This window comes from Rhinoderma darwinii, chromosome 2 (assembly GCF_050947455.1).
Source record: "Rhinoderma darwinii isolate aRhiDar2 chromosome 2, aRhiDar2.hap1, whole genome shotgun sequence".
In the NCBI taxonomy this organism is placed as follows: Eukaryota; Metazoa; Chordata; class Amphibia; order Anura; family Rhinodermatidae; genus Rhinoderma; species Rhinoderma darwinii.
This window is the reverse complement of record NC_134688.1, coordinates 303,831,543-303,855,841: the sequence shown is the minus strand read 5'-3', so window position 1 is coordinate 303,855,841 and position 24,299 is coordinate 303,831,543. Positions and strand designations below refer to the sequence as shown.

Here is a 24,299-nt window from a genome sequence, read left to right as displayed (position 1 = left end):
TCCTGACATCCTTCTTATTTTTACTTCTCTCCTCCACCTCCATTTTCCTCTTTCTCGTTCTGTAGTCTCCTCTCTGAATTCCCCTGAAGTGCTGATAGAATTAGATTTTCTAGGGAAGCTCTTAACAAGCAGTAATGCAGCATGAGAAGCCTATATTAAATAATTAATAGAGAGAAGAAAGGCAGCAAAAGAAAGGCAGGCTAAAAGGAGATAGAGACACCGAAAGACAGATGCATGTTACAAATACATACTACAATTTTTTACAGATGATATCATAGTTGCCATTTCATGTTCAATTGCAATTACAGTCAATGGTGTCTGGTGTTATCTGCATTGATTTTGCATTATTGTTCATTGTTACAATCTACAAAAGAATGTATCGTAAGTGTGGCAAAAAGGTGTCACTTCTAGTACCCAACAGATCACCTGCAGAGCTAATGGAGAAAAAGATAAAGTGACACACAGCTTCAATCCCTTTCTGGCAAATTGTAGCTCACACCTGTCATTCACTCCCCGAGTTCTTAAGTACAATTTCTCAGAAAATTGTGAAAGATTATGTTCTTTGTGCAGACCGAACTGTTTCAAATCAGTAGAATTTATTTGAAAGAAACAACATTTAGATGAACGTTAATGCTGTATTCATCTGTGCTACAGCGAAGCAGTGACTATTAATTACTGAACTATCAATGGAGGGACAAACCCAATAAATAGAGAATACAAATGCTGAGCCTGCAGCGATGACATCTTCTCAGAAAAGTTGTATTGTCGAATTATTACTTTATTCATTATTTGTATATACACAGTGAAGGAAATAAGTATTTGATCCCTTGCTGATTTTGTAAGTTTGCCCACTGTCAAAGACATGAACAGTTTAGAATTTTTAGGCTAGGTTAATTTTACCAGTGAGAGATAGATTATATATAAAAAAAAAAAAAAGAAAATCACATTGTCAAAATTATATATATTTATTTGCATTGTGCACAGAGAAATAAGTATTTGATCCCTTGGGCAAACAAGACTTAATACTTGGTGGCAAAACCCTTGTTGGCAAGCACAGCAGTCAGACGTTTGTTTGTAGTTGATGATGAGGTTTGCACACATGTTAGATGGAATTTTGGCCCACTCCTCTTTGCAGATCATCTGTAAATCATTAAGATTTCGAGGCTGTCGCTTGGCAACTCGGATCTTCAGCTCCCTCCATAAGTTTTCGATGGGATTAAGGTCTGGAGACTGGCTAGGCCACTCCATGACCTTTATGTGCTTCTTTTTGAGCCACTCCTTTGTTGCCTTAGCTGTATGTTTCGGGTCATTGTCGTGCTGGAAGTCCCAGCCACGAGCTATTTTTAATGTCCTGGTGGAGGGAAGGAGGTTGTCACTCAGGATTTGACGGTACATGGCTCCATCCATTCTCCTATTGATGCGGTGAAGTAGTCCTGTGCCCTTAGCAGAGAAACACCCCCAAAACATAATGTTTCCACCTCCATGCTTGACAGTGGGGACAGTGTTCTTTGGGTCATAGGCAGCATTTCTCTTCCTCCAAACACGGCGAGTTGAGTTAATGCCAAAGAGATTTTAGTCTCATCTGACCACAGTACCTTCTCCCAATCACTCTCAGAATCATTCAGATGTTCATTTGCAAACTTCAGACAGGCCTGTACATGTGCCTTCTTGAGCAGGGGGACCTTGCGGGCACTGCAGGATTTTAATCCATTACGGCGTAATGTGTTACCATTGGTTTTCTGGGTGACTGTGGTCCCAGCTGCCTTGAGATCATTAACAAGTTCCCCCCGTGTAGTTTTCGGCTGAGCTCTCTCCTTTCTCAGGATCAAGGATACCCCACGAGGTGAGATTTTGCATGGAGCCCCAGATCGATGTTGATTGACAGTCATTTTGTATGTCTTCCATTTTCTTACTATTGCACCAACAGTTGTCTCCTTCTCACCCAGCGTCTTACTTATGGTTTGTAGCCCATTCCATCCTTGTGCAGGTCTATGATCTTGTCCCTGACATCCTTAGAAAGCTCTTTGGTCTTGCCCATGTTGTAGAGGTTAGAGTCAGACTGATTAATTGAGTCTGTGGACAGGAGTCTTTTATACAGGTGACCATTTAAGACAGCTGTCTTTAATGCAGGCACCAAGTTGATTTGGAGCGTGTAACTGGTCTGGAGGAGGCTGTACTCTTAATGGTTGGTAGGGGATCAAATGCTTATTTCTCTGTGCACAATGCAAATAAATATATATAATTTTGACTATGTGATTTTCTGTTTTTTTTTAAATATAATCTATCTCTCACTGGTAAAATTAACCTAGCCTAAAAATTCTAGACTGTTTATGTCTTTGGCAGTGGGCAAACTTACAAAATCAGCAAGGGATCAAATACTTATTTCCTTCACTGTATATATCTATATATATATATATATATACATATATATATATATATATATATATGGATCATAAACGATAAAACAGCAAGTTGGAAGGAATAGTACATAGTGTAGATTATGTATATTAACTAGGGTAAAAAATAAGTGTAGAATGATGTTGAATACATACATTTACTGAACACATACATTTATGTTTGCTGTTTATATTGGGCTGCCTCCATTATACAAATCACTTTTTATCGTTAGAATGGGCGTGTTGGACTTTCAAGTGTTGCATTTTATTATTTTACATATTTATTATTTATTTACTTATTTATTTCAATATTAAATTTTTTAAACATTTTTTTTTTCAGGAACATGAGTGTTAATTTGGCCTGGTTCACATAGAGCTTTTTTTCCTTCCGTCAGAGGTATACATTGGGAAGTGTCCCCACGTATACCTTTGACAAAAGGGAGCGAAGTATCCCACAGTGTGTACCCAGGGAAGCTCCTGACAACACTGTCCATATATGGACAGTGATGTCAGTAGCTACAATACCGAATTCCCTGCACAAAGCATCGCAAGCGCACCGGTCAGGGACTCTGATCCTGGAAAAGACTCTGACATTACTGTCCATATATGGACACTGACGTTAGGAACCTTGAGAAGCCGGAATCCTCGGCCAGAGTGCGGCCGGGGATTACACTCTAGGAGCAGCCCCTGACGTCACTGTTCATATATAGAAGTCCATGGAGCATTTCCTGGCATATTTTTGACAAGCGAAGTGCCCAAACCTAAACCTAGCCTAAGTCAAAATAAATTGCTTAAAGAGGCTCTGTCACCAGATTTTGCAACCCCTATCTGCTATTGCAGCAGATAGGCGCTGCAATGTAGATTACAGTAACGTTTTTATTTTTAAAAAACGAGCTTTTTTGGCCAAGTTATGACCATTTTTGTAATTATGCAAATGAGGCTTGCAAAAGTCCAAGTGGGCGTGTTTAAAAGTAAAAGTCCAAGTGGGCGTGTATTAGGTGCGTACATCGGGGCGTTTTTAATACTTTCACTAGCTGGGCGCTCTGATGAGAAGTAACATCCTCTTCTCTTCAGAACGCCCAGCTTGTGACAGTGCAGATCTGTGACGTCACTCACAGGTCCTGCATCGTGACGGCCACATCGGCACCAGAGGCTACAGTTGATTCTGCAGCAGCATCAGCGTTTGCAGGTAAGTCGATCTTACCTGCAAACGCTGATGCTGCTGCAGAATCAACTGTAGCCTCTGCTGCCGATGTGGCCGTCACGATGCAGGACCTGTGAGTGACGTCACAGATCTGCACTGTCACAAGCTGGGCGTTCTGAAGAGAAGAGGATGTTACTTCTCTTCACAGCGCCCAGCTAGTAAAAGTATTAAAAACGCCCCGATGTACGCACCTAATACACGCCCACTTGGACTTTTACTTTTAAACACGCCCACTTGGACTTTTGCAAGCCTCATTTGCATAATTACAAAAATGGTCATAACTTGGCCAAAAATGCTCGTTTTTTAAAAATAAAAACGTTACTGTAATCTACATTGCAGCGCCTATCTGCTGCAATAGCAGATAGGGGTTGCAAAATCTGGTGACAGAGCCTCTTTAAATAATGTAGAAAAAACTTAGAATGACAGAACTGATAAAGAGTGTTACTAATGTACTTTGGAATCAATTTGAGTACTATATGAATAAAGATCAGACAAATGTCATGACCTTGTTTTTTTCTTTTACAAAAGTTTTTATAATGACATTTTACTTTGTGGGGTTATACAGTACAAGATTATACTGTATGTAGCTGCTATTTGGCAAGGAGGAACTGTGGCCATTATCCTCCCTATCTTTAAGAAAAATTGGCTGCAACAACAGCGCTGTATTCAGCCTTGAAGATATGAAACTACATATTCCAGGACATCTAGTGCAACGAATGTCTGTACCATGTATAATGTTTTTTCTGGTTACAAAGAATGAAGCAGTATCACTGACTATAAGCTTGAAAGCAACCTTAATACCTGTAGAATGTGTGTCAAAGCTAAATGTGCTTCTATACTTTGTGATGAAATTTGAGAAATGTATAATATGATAATATAATGTATTGTTTGCTTACCCATGCTAACAGTTTTTCATCTTTCATAATAGAACCATATCTTCATAAGATTTTGACTGTAGGAGAAACTACATGCAGCCCAATATCTATGATGGAACCATCCTGTGCCTTCTGTTTAGCTGTATATGAATGCAGTAGCTTTGAGAAATACTGTATCTTCTGAAGCTATTGCAACATCTGACTAGCATCTTGTCTTTTGTAACCATAAAACTCTGCAAAGCATATTTCATATTACAAAGGTTATGAACCTTTGGTATTAGGCAAAGTCAAATAAAAGTTAGCCAGACAAGGCAAATTAAAGAGACACATTATACGCAAACCATAGATACTTTAAAAAGAGGATCTCTGAAGGCGTATGTGGTTGGATATTTGAGAGAAGACTATCATTTGTAAAAATTTGTCCGCTGCCACTATTACTTTCCGAAAAACGCCAAAGTAGGTGACATAAAACTGTAGGAACTAATATCACAATATATTCTGTATCTTTCATAATGGAAAATGTTACCTTAACTTTGTAGTTACATAGCTATATAGTACTGTAGAAAAAAAGACATCGGTAGACCATTCCAAAGAAGCCTTGCCAGGGAAATGTGGTAATTTAAGTCTACATGGTTGAATAGTATAAAATATTTGGAAAGAACTATCATTTCTTTACTAATTTAAGCCAATCAACCACATACAATGAGTACCTCCTTCATATGAGATCTTCCCTGTTATGAACTGGCCTTTTTTTTTTCTTGTTAATATAAACAAAGGCACTGTTCACATCGCGGTTGCAATGTACATTTTGCGTCTATGCTGGGAAAGCCCCTGGCGTACACGCTAAACATGTCCATGCGGCTCTATTATCACGACGAAGGCCAAAAGAATTTCCTTATCGTCTCCATCGGGCTGGTATACATCAGTATATTTTTTTTTATAGGAATGGAATAGCGTACTAGACCATGCTATTCCATCCAATGGGATCCTGCAAAAACATACACGGGCCTGTTCACATCACCGTTCGCTTTCCGTTCTGTGGTTCCATCGGAGGTTTCCGTCGTGGAACCCCGCAACGGAAGGTCAAACGGAAACCACAGCTTACGTTTGCATCACCATTGATATCAATGGTGACGGAAACACTGCTAATGGTGTCCGTTTTTCAGACGGAATCAATAGCGCAGTCGACTCTGCTATTGATTCTGTAGTTAAAACGGAAACCTGCCGGAATGGTGACGAACGGAATCCATTAGCAGTCTTTCCGTCACCATTGATATCAATGGTGATGGAAACGGGAGCTGTGGTTTCAGTTTGACTTTCCGTTGCGGGGTTCATCCGACGGAAACATCCGACGGAACCCCGGAACGGAAAGCCAACGCAGATCTGAACAGGCCCTACCACACATTTTTTTTCCACATGGAAGTCTATTGGTGACATAATACCACTGTATGGCATACATCATAAGCATCCGTTAAATAAATAGCTTTTCATGTTGTATATGTTAAATGTATCCTATAATAGTCTATGGTGATGGATTCCACTGTTAGGCATCACAGCCTATGTTTAACGTATACGTTGAGAACATTTTTCAGTGTATACGCTAAACATAGCTAAAAAAACATGATGTGAATGGGACCTTAGACTGAATTCTGCTAACAATTTTACAATGGATTTGAAAATGTTACTGTTTATTCGTGATTCTAATCGCTATACTAATATTTACGGGAAATGATTACTGCAATTGATTAATAAAGCAGAGAACCGCCCTACATTTTTAGTTACTGCCATCGAATCTAGTAAGGTCTAGCCTGAATCCTGAAAAAATAACCGAAGGTCATTAGTATGCAATGCCAGGGTGTCTGCTGTGTCTGTCAGCTTGCTTCTTGAGTCCAGCTACATGAGGAGAATATGTACTGAAGCCAATAAAGGAGAAAGATGAAAACCAGTTCACACCATGTTTGCCATGTATTTTTCAAATGTATATTTTACATACAATTGTTTTTCTTTACAAATATATACTGTAATGTTCTCTTAACTTTCTATGGGGTAGATTCATGCCTTTTGGCATCCATTTGTACATGTGCAGCTGAGTGCAGAATGTAATGGGCCGGGCTTCACAAACACTGTCTCCCTTTACATTTTTTTCCTATCTTCCTCCGTTATTTACATATTGGTGCCGTTATATTTGGCACCCGATATGTAAATAAGCCTCTGAACTGTCAATGGGGCGTTTCTATTTAACTAAATGGCAAGGGGGCGTGATCTCTTCGCTCTGACACTGTCCAATCAGCTACGTACAGTGTCAGGGTGGATTGCGCTGTGTTCCCTCCCGTGAGAACACACACAGACAGAGCGCTCTCTGCAAAACCACCAGTCTGTATGTGCTCGCGGGAGGGTACACAGCGCAAGCCGCCCTGACACTGTGCGTAGCTGATTGGACAGTGTCAGAGCGAAGACATCATGCCTTCTTGCCATTAAGTTAGATAGAAACGCCCCATTGACAGTTCAGGGGCTTATTTATATATCGGGCGCCAAATATAACGGCACCGATATGTAATTAACTAAGGAAGTTAGAAAAATTATTTCAAGTGAAACCGTGTTTGTGAAGCCCTGCCTATTACATGCTGCACTCCGCTGCACATGTATGGGCAAGTGAAAGGCTCTCTTTAAAGGGGTTATCCTATTAATACATTTTCATACCAAAAATCCAGAAATGCTGTTATTTGCTGTTGCACATCTGCAGACACATTTTTAAAGGAGTGATAGCTTAACACTATCACTACTTCAAGGCCTGTACCGGAGCTAGTGTCCGATCCGGCCGATTAACCCATCAGATGCAGCGGTCAAAAGCGAGTGCTGCTTCTATGGTGTTTACTTGCAGATCCCGGGGTTTCGATGACTGCTCTGGCTAACCGGAGGCCTAACAATGGCCTACTGTCTGCCAAGTACGGGAGCCTGCTATGTCCCGTCCGGAGTGCAAGGCCTAAAAGGCTTCCGGCCGCAAAAGGAAGTTGACACAGGGTCGGAAGCTAAGCCTGCAACATCAGCTTCGGGTGTCAGCTGCATGTTACAGCTGACACCGTACTGTAACAGCAGGGAATGGAGCTAGCTCCGATCCCTGCCATTAACGATTTAGATGCCGCAATCAAAAGCGATCGTGGCATCTAAGTGGTTTTTATCGATCAGCATCGACACAATGTGATCGTGAGGATGCCACGTACGATAGCCTATTAGGCCCCACCCAGAGATGGGACCTAATAGGCTTGCCGTCAGTGAATGACTGACTGCTCTAATGCATTGCACTACATGGGTAGTGCAATGTATTAGAGTAAAGATCAGAGGTGCAGGCCTTCAAATCCCCTAGTCGGACAAATCAAAAAGTTAAAAAAAAGTTTATAAAAAAAGTTGAATAAAAGTGTAAAAATAAAAGTTTCAAGTTAATAAAAACAATAACCTCCTTTTTTCCTAGAATAAGATTTTTACTATAGAAAAAAAATGAAAACGGTAAAAAAAGTACACATATTTGGCATCACCGTCTTCGTAACAGCCCACAATATAAAAATATAATGTTTTTTTTCCCTGCACGGTGAACACTGCAAAAAATAAAAATAAAAAACAATGCCAGAATCACAATTTTTTCGTCACCACCCCTTCCAAAAGATAGAATAAAAGGTGATCAAAAAGTCGCTTGCACCCCAAAACAGTACCAATAAAACTACAACCCATCCCGCAAAGAATAAGCCCTTATACAGCTTGTTTGACGGAAAAATAAAACGCTGCAAAACATAAAAAAACAATATAAATTTGGTATCGCCGTAATCGTATCGACCCGCAAAATAAAGTAAAATTGTCATTTCTAGCCCACAATGAACACTGTAAAAAAAAAAAGAATAGAAATCATTGCAGAATTGCTGCTTCTTGGTCACCTTGTTTGCCAATAAATGGAATAAAAAGTGATCAAATAAATCACATGTACCCCAAAACTGTACCACTGAAAACTACAGATTGTCCCGCAAGAAATAAGTTCTCACACCGCTCCGTTGGCGATAAAATAAAAAAGTCCTTGCTCTCAGAATATGTAGACACAAAATGTGCAGAATGTCCAAAAGCGGATAAGATTGTGCCTCATTTATCAGTGCGACACTGGCCACATATCTGTGAAATATTCTTTATTTACCCCACTATTATACCCTCTTATTATGCCCTGATGTACTCCGCACAGCTTACATATGCCCCCACATCATAAACTGAAATACCACTAAGACCCCAAACAGAACAACTACCAAGCAAAATCTACGTTCCAAAAACCAAATGGCGTTGCCTCCCTACTGAGCCCTACAATGTGCCCAAACAGCTGTTTACTTCCACACAGTGGCGTAGGTAGTGAGGGGGCAGGGTGAGCGTTGGCCCCGGGGCAACTGAGATGGTGGGGTCCACCGCGACCATGCCACACAGGGCGGCCTGCTACCTCTCTGATGGAGCGGCGGCACAACTGAAACCAGCCACTGCCACCCCCTCCTGCACTAATTGTAACTACATCTATAGGACGCAGATACAACTACATGCATAAGCGCTAAATGGCCGGTCACGTTTCAAGCCCGACCATTCAGCGCCTTACAATGACGCTGATTAGCAGGATAGAATGACTCGCCCCGCCAATCAGCGCCTTTCAACAATGCTAGCTCTTCCATTGTTGAAAGGCGCTAATTGGCAGGGAAAGTCATTTTGCCCTGCCAATCAGCACCTTTCAACGACGCTAGCAGTGCGATGACGTCATCACGCCGCTTCCGTTGTTGATAAGCACTCATTGGTGGGGTAAGTCAATCTGCAATGCCAATCAGCGCCTTTCAAGCGGCCTGCTCATAAGAGAGCAGGCCTGCATTGACACAGGATGGCACGGGGACGGGATCAAGGTATAACGCTGTTTTTTTTTCACTTAAAAGTGTGAGTGGCATTATCTACGGGGGGAGCTAAACTTGAGGCACAATCTACAGGGGAGGCTATGTATGTGACACTATCTACATGAGGGGCTATATGTATTGCACTATCTACAGGGGGGCTATATGTGGCACACTATATATAGGGGGCGCTATATGTGGGGCACTATCTACAAGGGGGCAATATGTAGAGCGCGATCTACAGGGGGCTATATGTAGAGCGCAGTCTACAGGGGGGCTATATGTAAATTGCTATCTACGGGGCTATATGTGGTGCATTATCTACGGGGGGCTATATGTGGGGCACTATCTACAGGGGCTTGTATGTGGGTACTATCTACAGGGGGGTCTATGGGGGACACTATCTACAGGGGGCTCTATGGGGGCACTATCTACAGGGAGCACAGTGTATGGTGCCATTATAATCAGGGACACAGTGTATGGTGTTATTATAATCAGGGACACAGTTTTTATAATTAGAGGTGCAGTGTATGACACTATTATATTTAGGGGCGTAGTGTGTGGCACCATGAGAATTTTATCTTCGTTTATAGGTGCAAAAATGTTTGAAAAGTGAGAAGCTGAAGACATCTGAGCAGCAAACTGCAAGGATGGCCTGTGGCTGGGAGAAGTCGTCATAGAGGTCTGGAGCGGATGGAGAAGAAAAGAGAAAAAGTATAACTAGAATCTAAAAAGACGTCACTGGTGAGTCACTTAATGTAAATATTTATTCTGCCTCTAATAGGTACTATAGTCACTGTATGATCTGTAGCGAGATGATGGGTGGTATGATTTGTTCTGGTGCTGTATTTATGTACTGAGTTTGGTTCTGGGGCTGTATTTATGTACTGAGTTGGGTTCTGGTGCTGTATTTATGTGCTGAGCTCTGTTCTGGAGCTGTATATATGTACTGAGCTTAGTTCTGATGCAGTATTTATGTACTGAGTTTGGTTCTGGTGCTGTATATATGTACTGAGCTCTCTTCTGGTTCTGTATTTATGTACTGAGTTTTGTTCTGGTGCTGTATATATGTACTGAGCTTTGTTCTGGTGCTGCATTTATGTAATAAGTTTGGTTCTGGTGTTGTTTATATCTATGAGCTTGGTTCTAGTGCTGTATATATGTACTGAGCTCTCTTCTGGTTCTGTATTTATGTACTGAGTTTTGTTCTGGTGCTGTATATATGTACTGAGCTTTGTTCTGGTGCTGCATTTATGTACTGAGCTTAGTTCTGGTGTTGTATATGTATTGAGCTTTGTTCTGGTTTTGTATATAAGTATTGAGCTTGATTCTGGTGTTGTATTTATATACTAAGCTTGGTTCTGATGTTGTACATATGTACTGACTCTACAGTATCCCCCCTCTTATGCCCCCTCTTGTTGGGACCAGAGCAGGAAAGAGAGACATTTCTTAATTAGGGTAGGGGCATTAAGGTTCTCTTCTGGCCCCCAGGACCTCTCCTCAGGACCAAACCCTCTCCAGCCCACCAAATAGAAAGTCCTTCCTCTTACCCTCTTGCAGTCCAGGATCTCCTTCACCACAAACACATCAGATGACCCGCTGGGAGCAACTGCGGGACTAGGAGTCTTACTGTAGCAGTTCATGACCACCGGTTTCAGGAGTGACACATGAAAGGTGTTGGGGATTCTGAGGGTAGGATGCAGCTGAAGCTTATAGGAGACAGGGTTTATCTGTAGTAGTAGCTCAAAGGGTCCGAGGAACCTGGGAGCAAACTTGTACGAAGGCAACTTTAAACGAATATTCCGTGAGGACAGCCAGACTTTGGTACCTGGAAGTTACTGAGGTGGCTCTCTCCTTTTTATATCCGCTTTTTGCTTCATGCAATCGACTGGTAGTTGAATACAGGACCGGGTCTGTTGCCAGATTTACAGAAATTCTCCAAATGCAGAATCAGCAGCAGGTACCTGAGATGTAGCCGACACAGGAAGAGGGATTCTAGGATGTTGACCATACACAATGTGGAATGGTGTGAAAGTGGTGGACTCACTTGTGTGATTGTTATATCAGAACTTGGCGCATGGAAGAAGCTGTACCCAGTCAGCATTGAGATGAAGTGGCGGAGATAATTCTCCATGATCTGGTTAACCCTCTCTACTTGACCATTGGACTGGGGGTGATAAGCTGAGGAAAAGTCCAATTTCACATCCAGGAGTCTACAGAGGGCTCTCAAGGATTTTGAGGTGAACTGAACCCACCGATCAGACACAATGTGAAGGGGCAAGCCATTCAAACGGAAGATGTGCTGGATAAAGAGATTTGCTAGTCGAGGAGCAGATGGAAGGCTGGGCAGCGGGATAAAATGTGCCATCTTCGAGAACCAATCCACCACCACCCAGATAGTGTTGCATCCTGCTGAGGGAGGAAGGTCTGTGATAAAGTCCATCGCAATGTGCTGCCAGGGGGCATTGGGTACAGGCAGAGGTTGGAGCAGGCTGGCAGGCTTGGAGTGAGCAACCTTGTTAGACGCACACACCGTGCAGGAAGAGACAAAGTCCACAACATCATTGGGTAGCGTGGGCCACCAGAAATGACGAGTAATCAGGTCTCGGTTCTTATGAACACCAGCATGCCCAGCCAGTTTAGAGCTGTGTCCCCAGCAGAGAATTCTTCTCCTGTCTGCCAACCGAACAAAAGTCCTCCCCGGAAGGATGTTTCTAACTTGCAAAGGATTGGCAGTGACAATGCAGGACGAGACTTTGATACATTGAAGGGACTCCACCGTGTCATCCGTCTCAAATTACCTGGACAGGGCATCGGCCCTCACATTTTTGTCAGCGGGACGGTAGTGGAGCACAAATTGGAAACGGGTGAAGAACAGCGACCACCTGGCTTGATGGGGGTTTAGCGATTAAGCCGACTGGAGATAGGTGATGTTCTTGTGGTCGGTGTATATCAGGATGGGGTGAGTTGCGCCCTCTAGCAGATGTCTCCACTCCTCCAGAGCAAATTTGATGGCCAGTAGCTCCCAATCCCCAATAGAGTAGTTGCGCTCTGAAGAGGAAAAAAGTCTCGAATAATAGCCACATACTATTGCCTTTCCTTTGGAGCTCCTCTGGAACAGAAGTGCACCTGCACCAACAGAAGAAGCATCCACCTCCAATGAGAACTGCCGAGACACGTCAAGATGATGAAGGATCGAGGCTAAAGTAAAGGCTTTCTTGAGGCTATAAAATGCAGATTCTGCCTCTAGAGTCCACACTTTGGCGTTAACACCCTTCTTGGTAAGGGTAGAGATGGGAGCCGTCAGTGATGAAAAGTTTGGGATAAACTGCCGGTAGAAATTGGCGAATCTCAAAAAACGCTGTATGGACTGCAGGTCCTGAGGACGTGGCCATTCCAGGACGGACTTTACCTTGTCAGGGTCCATCTTGAGACCTTGATCCAAGATGATGTAGCCCAGGAAGGGCAGAGAATTTTGTTCAAAGACGCACTTCTCCCTTGACAAACATGCCTCCGATGAGTCGTCGGATCTGGAGAGAAAATAAAAATGTCACCGAGATAAAACACAACACAGACATAGAGGAGATCTTGGAAGATATAATTGACAAATTCCTGGAAGACCGCTGGAGCATTGCATAGACAGAAGGGCATCACCAGGTATTCGTAGTGCCCGTTTCGGGTGTTAAATGCCGTCTTCCACTCGTCAACTTGACGTATTCGGATCAAATTGTAAGCCCCACGCAAGTCTAGTTACGAAAAAAACCTTGCTCCTCGTGTATGGTCAAATAGTTTGGATATTAGTGGCAACGGGTATTTGTTCTTGACCGTGATCTGGTTGAGACCACGGTAGTCAATGCAGGGTCGAAGAGATCCGTCTTTCTTTGTAATGAAGAAGAACCCGGCCGGGGGGGAAGACTTTCGTATGAAACCCCTCTCCAGATTCTCCTTGATATAGGCCGACATGGATTGAGTCTCTGGCAAGGGGAGAGGATATACCCGTCCACGGGGAAGAGAAGCATTTGGAACCAGTTCAATCGGACAGTCGTAAGACTGGTGTGGAGGAAGCATCTCAGCCGCCTTTTTGCTGAAGCCGTCTGCAAATTGAGAAAAATGAGTAGGCAATCCCGCTAATGACTAAGGCAGAGGAGGCTGGATGGGATGGATCTGTAACAGGCAGTGGTGGGAGCATTTCAGGCCCCATTGGAGAACCTATCCAAAACTCCAATCCAGGACAGGAGTATGCAGCCGGAGTCAAGGCAGGCCTAGTAGAACCGGATTGATGGCTTTAGGCAAGACTAGGAAGGTAATCAGTTCAGTATGAAGGACTCCAACTTGGAGCCTCAGTGCCTTGGTTTCAGACACGATTGGATCAGGCAGAGGAAGACCATTCACTGAGGCAACAACCAAAGACGTTTCCAGAGGAACGGTGGGCAACTGGAGATAATCCGCTAGGTCTTGCCGGATGAAGTTTGCCGCGGATCCTGAGTCCAGATATACAGAAACCTGGTGCGTCTTCTCGCCAGACACTATGCTCACAGGAATGGTCAGTTTAGAAGACCAATCCTAGGCACTGGGGTCTTTTTGGCTTCTGGGGACATAAACGCACAACATGGCCTCCGAGGCCGCAATACAGACAAAGTCCTGAAGTGCATCTGCGTTGTTTCTCCTGGGTAGACAATTTGGCCTGGTCCACCTGCATATACTCCTCTGGTGGGAGGACTAAAGAAGACAGAAGGGATTGCTGGAAAGTAAAATCCAGCCTAGGAAATCCTCTCTCCCGGTGAACCTCTTGGAAACGCTCCCGGATCCTCATGTCAACCCGGGTGGTTAGTAGAATGAGATCGTCCAGGGTAGGTGGTAGATCACGAGCAGCAAGCTCATCTTTAATCCCAGAAGACAGTCCCTGCCAGAATGTAGCTACCAAGGCCTCGTTGTTCCAGGTTAGTTCTGCAGCCAGGGTACGGAACTGTATGGCATACTCGCCCACGGAGATGTCTCTCTGGTGTAGGGTCAGCAGGGATGAAGCAGCAGAGGAAACTCTCCCAGGTTCTTCAAATATAGAAAGTCTGTAAAAAATACTGCAAGTCACGAGTATCTGGTCCCTGATGTTCCCAAAGCGGATTCGCCCATGCCAGGGCTTTGCGAGTAAGGAGAGAGATTATGAAGGCGATGCTTGCATCATCAGAGGAGAAGGCTTTTGCATGTAGTCTGAAGTGGATCTTGCACTGGTTCAGAAATCCCCTGCAGGACCTCGTGTCCCCATCATAGCAAGGAGGTAGGAGCAGGGAGCATCGGGAGTCGGCACTGGTACTGACAGGAGGTGTAGCAGGAGGAACAGCAGGAATAGGTGCGGTGACAACTGTGGCTTGTGCTTCCAGCCGATGTGCAGTGGCGTTCACCGCCAGGAGGAGGTGGTCTTGTCGTGACTGAAGGTCTTGAATGTCTGCGGCATGACTTGTGTCGTCATCAAGGTCTTGGGTTGACCAGCCTACTGGACAGTGCCGAGTGGAGCATAAGTGAGTGCTGGCATCTCCTAGGAAGGAGATGCCGGCCAGCACTCACAGATCCACTGAGCTGTGTTCTGGTGTTGTATATATGTATTGAGCTTTGTTCTGGTGCTGTATATATGTATGAGCTTGGTTCTGGTGCTGCATATATGTATGAGCTTGGTTCTGTTGCTGTATATATATATATACAAAGGTTGGTTCTGGTGCTGTATATTTGTATTGAGCTTGGTTTTGGAGCCGTATATGTCAGAGTTTGGTTCTGACGCTGTATTAATATTCTAAGCTTGGTTCTGATGCTGTATATATGTATGAGCTTGGAGCTGTAATTATATAGGATATATTTATAATAACAAAATTGCAGGGCAGATGGAATTATTTCCTGTTCATTGTATATTTAATGGGAACCAGTCAGGTAGTTTTAACCTCTTTAACCGCCACCATGAGTTAATACATGACCTGGCAAAATTTCCAAACATTTTTTTCAGATGCAGCAAAATCTATAAAATCAACTTTTAAAACGGTGCCGCTATCTTGAAGAGTCACATAGTCTTGCCTCTAAACCCACCTTTCCATGCTCGATTGACATCCCCCTGGCTGTTATACATCACTACCAGTCTCCTCCAACTTTCTCGAATGTGCCATTGCCTTGTACTACTTGGGCAGGCACCCTGGGCATGCCACAGGGATGTCAATCAAAATCTGGGGTGCGCTATTTCAATTTTCACCTCAGGCAGCAGAAAAGCTAGAATGGGCCCTGATGCCACAATACCACAATACTCTTCAATCTAGCAGATGTGCCGCACTCTAAGCACGTCTGCTAGAGCAGAGCACACCTCTAACGCTGCCCGCCAGAGAGGAGCAGAAGAAGCCTGCGTGTTAGAAAAGAGGGTGAGCAAGCACCCCTCCTCAATAATGAATGGATGATGAGGTTGTATACAGGGATAATGATTGATATATACAGGGATGATGGGGGTTAATGCAGTGGACTACCCATCATCCCTGCATATAACCCCCATCATCCCCGTATATAACCACCATCATCTCTTTATATACCAGCCATCATTTCTGTATATTAACCCCATCATCCATATATATACCAGCCAGGCTGGTATTTATAGGTATGATCGGGGTTATATACAGGTATGATGGCTGGAATATACATGGATGATGGCTGGTATATACAGGGATGATGGCTGTTATTTATAGGGATGATGGGGATTACATACAGGAATGATGGCTGGTATATATAGTGATGATGGGATTGTATACAGGGATGATGGGGGTTATATACATAGATAATGGCTGGTCCAGACATGATCACTATATATAACCACCATCATCCCTGTTTATACTAGCCATCATCCCCGTATATAACCCCCATCATTCCTGTATGTACCAGCCATCATCCTTGTTTATAACCCCCATCATCCCTGTAAATACCAGCCTGGCTTAGCAGTTTACGAGGTGTGTGTCTTTGGTGGCACAAACTAGGCATAACATATTGTTCAGTAAAATTGCATATTAGCGGAAAAATGCAATTTTCACTTTGCACCATCCGCTTCGCATTAATTATTAATGAAAAACACATGTGGGGTCAAAATGCTCAAAATGCCTAAAGGGGTGTAATTTCCAAAATAGGGGTCACTACTTGAGGGTTTGTTTTACTATTTGACCTCAGAGCCCTGCAATTGTGGGTCAATGCTGCGAAAATCACCAAAATAGACCTCAAATGTGAATGGTGCTTTTCACTTCTGAGCCCTGTCATATGTTAAGGCAAATGATAAATGCCTTGAGTGGTGTCGTTTCCAAAATGGGGTCACTTCTTGGGGGCTTCCACTGTACTCTGGTACCTCAGGGGTTTTGCAAATGCGACATGGTGCCCAAAAACCAATCCAATTTTTAGTGGAAAAAATGTTCATATTAATTTATACTGCATAATTCCAATAAATTCTGCAAAAGACCAGTGGGGTCTAAATGCTCACTATACACCTAGATAGATTCTTTAAGGGTGTAGTTTCCAAAAAGGGTCACTTTTGGGGGGTGTCTAATGTTTTGGCTCCGCAGGCGCTTTGCAAATGTGACATGGCGCCGCAAACCTTTCCAGAAAAATTTGAGCTCCAAAAGCCAAATGGTGCTCTTTCCCTTCTAAGACGTGCCGTGGGTCCAAACAGCAGTTTATTACCACATATAGGGTATTGCTGTGCTCAGAAGAGGTTGCTTTACAAATGTTGGGGTGCTTTTTCTCATTTATTTATTGTGAAAATGGAAAAATCAGAGCTAAAACGACATTTTAGTAAAAAAACCTAGGTTTCCATTTTCACAGCCTAATTACACTAAATTCAGCAAATAACCTGTGGGGTCAAAATCCACGGGAGTATTGCGGCCCCATTCATTCCTAAGGGGCCATGCACACGACCTTGGTTTCCACCGTCCGTGCATGGCCCGGGAGCCTGGACCACAGAAAGAACGGGCATGCCTTATTATGGCCGTGTTCTGCGGTCCAGGCTCATTGAAAATAATGGCCGTGGCCATGTGCATGGCACGCGATTTGTGGCCGGCTCGCGGCTGACCGTCCGCTGCCGGTCGACCTGAAAATCACGGTCGTTCACATGGCTATGGTCGTGTGCATGAGGCCTTAAGTAAAATACTATGGGATTTGTTTCCTTTTGTGCCTTAAATTAATCAGATAAGTGAAGGACATGGGACATGTATTCGTTTTGAAATTTTAAACCCATTATTACTTGGCTTGAAACTCAGATTTAGTCTACTGCTGAAATGCAAAACAAATTCATAATCAATACATAGTTAGGAAGTAATGTAAAGGGCTTTTCTGAAGAATAACTTTCATGGCATATACATAAAAAAGTTAGAACGGTGGGGGTCTGAGAAGGGTGGTGCCCATTCCCCATTCCTTGCCTCCGTAAAGACTATAATGAGAGGGACCATATGGCCACTGTCAAGAATGGTGACCAGACAACCCTATTCTAAAGATCAGTGAATATGTCATTAAAAAAGTAATTATTCAGAAAAATCTCTTTAAGGGTATGTTCCCACACAATAATGAAAAACGGCTGTAAAATATGGAGCTGTTTGCAAGGAAAAACAGCCTCTTATTTTCAGCTGTTTTTTAAAGCATCAAACGTTTTTTTTCTGCGTTTTTTTGCAGCCGTTTTTGGAGCTGTTTTTTTATTGACACAATGAAAAATGGCTCCAAAAACGGCTCAAGAAGTGACATGCACTTCTTTTTACGGGGTGTTTTCTTACATGCCGTTTTTTCAAACGGCTGCGTGAAAAAACGCCCCATCAGAACGAAACTCCGTTTTTCCCATTGAAATCAATGGGCAGATGTTTGGAGGTGTTCAGCTTCCGTTTTTCTAGCTATATCTTTATAGTTGTCTGTGCTCTGTTTTTCTGATATAAAACTCAAAATTCTCAGTGTAGACCAAAAGCTGAATGAAAAATTCTGTCCACCTTTAGCCTCCACTAGCGGGAGTTATGAATAAATATGAGCTATAAATATGTTATTTGGCCTATACATTTGGTGTTATAATTTGTCAATTTCACCCCTTAGTAACTACAGTTCCCAGTGCAAAGAGTTCTCACATAAACAGTGACTACAGATACCAGTGCATACAGTGGCCACATAAATAGTGACTACAGCTTCTAGTGCATAGGGTACCCAAAAATAGTGACTTGCTCCCAGTACATATAGCGTCCATATGAATGGTGATTACTGAGCCCAGTGCGTACAATGTCTCTATAAATATTGAAGACAACAACCTGCATATACAGTGCCAATATAAAGAGTCACAACAAGCTCAAGAGTATAGGGTGCCCATATAAAAAGTTACAACGCCAGTTGATTCATTCAGTTCATTCAGTGCCCATTCCAATAGTGAATAAGTGTTAAATATATAGTACAAATATAGTACAGATATAGTACAAATAAACAGTGCCAGTACCGTACAATACCCGCCTCCTCAACCATGCACTGCGCTCAAACAGTGGTATCCATAGAAGGGAGAGAGAAGTAGACGATTTTGGTAAGAAGTCATAAAATCATCTTGCCGAGAGAGTTGGAAGAAGCGCAAAGAAGGGTATTAAAATTAATAAGGGATTGGGTTGGTAAACCAGGGATTTATTCTAATTTCCATATTTATTGAAAGGAAGGAGATTTTTTTCCCCCCTTAACCCCTTAAGGCCGCAGCCTAGTTTTGGCCTTAAGGCTCAGAGCCCATTTTTAAAATCTGACATATTTCACTTTATGTGGTAATAACGTCGGAATGCTTAAACCTACCCAAGCGATTCTGAGATAGTTTTCTCGTGACACATTGGGCTTCATGTTCGTGGTAAAATTTGGTCGATATATTCAGTGTTTATTGGTGAAAAATTGCAAAATGTAGAGAAAATTTTGAAAAAATAGCATTTTTCTGAATTTAAATGCATCTGCTTGTAAAACAGACGGTTATACCACCCAAAATAGTTACTAGTTCACATTTCCCATATGTCTACTTTAGATTGGCATCGTTTTTTGAACATTCTTTTATTTTTCTTGGATGTTACAAGGCTTAGAACATAAACAGCAATTTCTCATATTTTTTTAAAAATTTCAAAAGCCTTTTTTTTAAGTTACCTCTTGAGTTCTGAAGTGGCTTTGAGGGGCTTATGAATTAGAAACCCTGATAAAACACCCCATTTTAAAAACTAGACACCTCAAAGTATTCAAAACAGCATTTAGAAAGTTTTTTAACCCTTCAGGCATTTCACAGGAATTAAAGCAAAGGGGAGGTGAAATTTACAAATTTCATTTTTCTTGCTGAATTTCAATTTTATTCATTTTTTTTTCTGTAACAAATAAGGTTTTACCAGAGAAACACTACTAAATATGTATTGTCCAGATTCTGCAGTTTTTAGAAATGTCCCACATGTGGCTCTACTGCGCTCGTGGAATAAAACACAAGCCATAGAAGCAAAGAAGCACCTAGTGCATTTTAAGTCCTCTTTTTTATTAGAATATACTTTAGGCAGCATGCCAGGTTTGAAGAGGCGTTGAGGTGCCAAAACAGTAGGAATCCCCCAATAGCGACCCCATTTTGGAAACTACACCCCTCAAGGAATTCATTTATGGTTGTTGTTACCATTTTGACCACACAGTTTTTTCACAGCACGTATTTGAATTGGGCTGTGAAATGAAAAAAAATTCATTTTTTCCAATAAAATGTCATTTGTGATCAAAATTTGTTATTTTCACAGAGAACAAAATACCCCATTTTGTTGCCCAATTTGTCCTTAGTGTGGCAATACCCCATTTGTGGTGATAAACTGCCGTTTGGGCTCATGGGAGGCCTCAGAAGGAAAGAAGCGCTGTGTGTTCTTTGGAGTGCAGATTTTGCTGGTTTGGTTTTCGGGTGCCATGTCACATTTGCAGAGCCCCAGAGGTATCAAAGCAATGGAAACCCACCAGAAGTGACCCCATTTTGGAAACTACACCCCTCAAGGAATTCATTTATGGATAATGTGACCATTTAGACCCAATAGTTTCTTCACATAACTTATTTGAATTGGGCTGGGAATGAAAAAAATATATATTTTTTCCAATAATATGTCATTTTAGCTCAAAAATTCTTATTTTCACAAGAAATAAAATACTCCATTTTGTTGCCCAATTTTTCCTGAGTGCGGCAATACCCCATTTGTGGTGATAAACTGCTGTTTGGGCCCATGGAAGGGCTCAAAAGCAAAGGAGTGCTATTTGTTCTTTGGAGTCCAGATTTTGCTGGATTGGTTTTCGGGTGCCATGTCACATTTGCAGAGCCCCAGAGGTATCAAAGCAATAGAAACCCACCAGAAGTGACCCCATTTTGGAAACTACACCCCTCAAGGAATTCATTTATGGGTGTTGTGACCATTTTGACCTGATAGTTTTTTCACAGAACTTATTTGAATTGGGCTAGGAATGAAAACAAAATTATTTTTGCAAATAATATGTAGTTTTGGCTGAAAATGTCTTATTTTCACAAGAAACAAAATACCCCATTCTGTTGCGCAATTTGTTCTGAGTGCCGCAATACCCCATTTGTGGTGATAAACTGCCGTTTGGGCCCATGGGAGGGCTCAGAAGGAAAGGACCACCATTTGGCCTACTGGGGATTTTCTAGTGTGAAGTCATGTATGCAGAAGCCCCTGAGGTACCAGTACAGTTGAAACCCACAAGAAGTGACCCCGTTTTAAAAACGACACCCTTAAGGCATTCATCTGGAGGTGTAGTGAGCATTTTGACCGGAGACCTACACCCCATAAACTGTAATGTGGGTTCTACTGGGTACGGCAATACGCCACATGTGGCTGTTATCAGCTGCCTGGGCACACAGCAGGGCTCAGAGGGGAAAGACGAGGGGGGATAAGCTGTGCGGGGGGCATCAGGGTAAGTAAAATTGGGGTAAATTATAAACCAAGGGATGTATGATAAATTTTAAAACACTCTTTCATACAGAGCTCTGGTTATTCGGGACACGTGTCACATTGATATATTGTGTCATCCCTTATAGCAGACTTTGCACCTCTTTTGACTTTTTCCCTTCTTGCCAGTTTGGGGAACTTCTCCTGGAAAGTGTTGCCGCCCTGGTACGATGCGTGTGGCCCCGCTTCCAGAAGTACTGGGTGCCCCCCTTCTTGGTCCCTAAAGATTAGGTTCTTGATAATCACCTCTTGAAATTCCAGGAAAGTTCCCGTCTGGCCTGCACATCGACGTGGCACGTACGCATTGTACAATGCCATCTGTATGATGTGCCCGGCCAGCTTCTTATACCACACCGCATGGCGCTGTAGGGCTTCAGGATTTGATCTGACAAGTCCACCTCTCCCATGTACCTATTGTAGTCCAGGAAGCAGTCTGGTATGGGGGTGGCCTTTCCTTCATATATCCTAAATTTGTAGGTATACCCTGATGCACTCTCGCAGCTTATACTTCTTCACGCCATACCTTGCCCTCTTACCCGGCAGGTACTCGCGGAATTGAACCCTCCCTTTAAAATGTACCAGGGACTCATCAATAGAAATACACGTCTCGGGGGTGAATGCTTGCGAAAACCGGGCACTGAAACGGTCTAATAGGGGTCTCCGTTTATACAAACGGTCAAAACTGGGGTCACCTCGGGGTGGGCACGGCTCATTATCAGTATAATGTAAGAAGCGAAGTATTGCCTCATTTATTTATTTTTTTAGGTTCCAGTTCAGTTCTGAAGTTGCTTTGAGGGGCCCATATATTAGAAACCTCAATCAAACACCCCATTTTAGAAACTAGACCCCTCAAAGTATTCACAACAGCATTTAGAAAATGTATGAACCCTTTAGGTGTTTCACAGAAATTTAGAGCAAAGTAGGTGTGAAATTTATATTTTTTTTTTGTCAGAAAATCCTCTTTATACCATTTTTTTTACAACACAAAAGGATTTATCAGAGAAACGCAACTTAATACGTATTGCCCAGATTCTGCAGTTTTGAGAAATATCCCACATGTGGCCCTAGTGCGGTAATGGACTGAAGCACCGGCCTCCGAAGCAAAGGAGCATCCAGTGGATTATGAGACCTCTTTTTTATTAGGCACCATGTCCGGTTTGAAGAGGTCTTGTGGTGCCAAAACATTGGAAACCCCCCAAAAGTGACCCCATTTTGCACACTAAACCCCTTGAGGAATTCATTGTAGTTTTCTTGGGGTGCATGCGGCTTTTTGATCAGTTTTTATTCTATTTTTAGGTGGCGTGGTGACTAAAAAACAGCAATCCTACTATTGTTTTTTTATTCTATTTTTTTTACATCGTTCACCGTGCGCTATAAATGACATATTCACTTTATTCTGCGGGGCGATACGATTACGGCGATACCAGATGTTTATAGTTTTTTTTATGTCTTATGGCGTTTGCACAATAAAATACGTTTTGTAATAAATCACTCACTTTTGGTGTTACCTTATTCTAAGTTCCATAACGTTTTTATTTTGCCATCAATAAAGCCGTCCAAGGACTTATTTTTTGCGTAACGAACTGTAGTTTCCATCAATACCATTTTTAGGTACATGCGACTTTTTGATCTCTTTTTATTCCATTTTTTGCGAGGTGAAGTGACCAAACAATTGTGATTCTGGGACGGTTTATTATTATTTTCTTTTACGGCGTTCACCGTGCGGGATAAATAACGAAAAAATTTTGTAGTTCAGGCCGTTACGGACGCGGCGATACCAATTATGTATAGTTTATTTGTTTGTTTATATATTTTTATTAATAATAAATGAATGATAAGGGAAAAGGGGGGAGTTTTACTTTTAATACTTTTAAATCTTTTATTTTCTTATTTTTACACATCTTTTTTTAACTTTTTTTTAACTTTTTTACTTTGTCCCACTAGGGGACTTGAGGACAGGAGGCCCTGATCGCTATTCTAATACACTGCACTACATGCGTAGTGCAGTGTATTAGAACTGTCAGCTACTCACTGACAGCAAGCATAGTGGGTCCTGACGTTGTCAGGACCCACTAGGCTTCCGTCTATGGCATAGCCGGACGCCATTGTTTGGTGTCCGGTTGCCATAGTCACCATCGCCGGCCGCTATCGCGTAGCAGGCCGGCGATGGCAGCTTAACCCCTAAAAAGCCGCGATCTCTATAGAACGCGGCTTTTAAGGGGTTAATCAGCGGGGACACAGCGATCGGTCCCCGCTGTAGGAGCTGTGACAGCTGCTGAACAAGACAGCAGCTGTCACAGCTCCTGTATGTGTCGGGAGGATGGCCGAAACGGCCGTTACTCCCGAGACGTACTATTCCGCCATGGAGCGCGAACAGAGCGCTTTCCATGACGTAATAGTACGTCACTGAGCGTTAAGGGGTTAAATGATGAAAATTTCTAACTCCCTCATTGGGATCTTCCTCTTGATCAGAACTGCTAGGTAATAGGTTGGATTAAATGAACTTATGTTTTTATAATGTTTCTTTTTAACCTTACTAATTCTGTTTCTTTGATATCCGCCATTTAAAGCGGATCTGTCTTCAGACTATGCTGCCCTATATAAGGGACAGGTCCGCCCTCATATTACAAAACAGTGCAAAAAATATGTTGTGCCGTTTGTCTAATAAGAGGAATCAAAGAATAAACCGGACTATAGTTCTGAGTCCACTATATTCATGAGAGGAGTGCACCCCCACCTTCCACAGTCGCTCTATGCGGCGATTGACGGCTGGCTGCTGTGTATCAGCATGTACCGCAGCTCATTAATCACTGATTTTTGCGGAGAAAAAAAAAAAAAGCGTGAAAAACTGCATCAAAACGCCATGTGTGAACTAGCCTAATACTACAGTGCTGGCCAGACAAGGCTTACATTGTCAAAATCATTGAGCCCTATTCGATCTTTTGCCTTCCTCTGATATT

At 42.6% G+C, this 24,299-nt stretch overlaps 1 protein-coding gene across 2 annotated transcripts in view; it reads left to right on the top strand.

The window, feature by feature from the left end:
• The window catches only part of GRM4 (glutamate metabotropic receptor 4), a 238,888-nt gene that overhangs the window by 16,714 nt on the left and 197,875 nt on the right, over nucleotides 1–24,299 (top strand). The window lies entirely within an intron of this gene.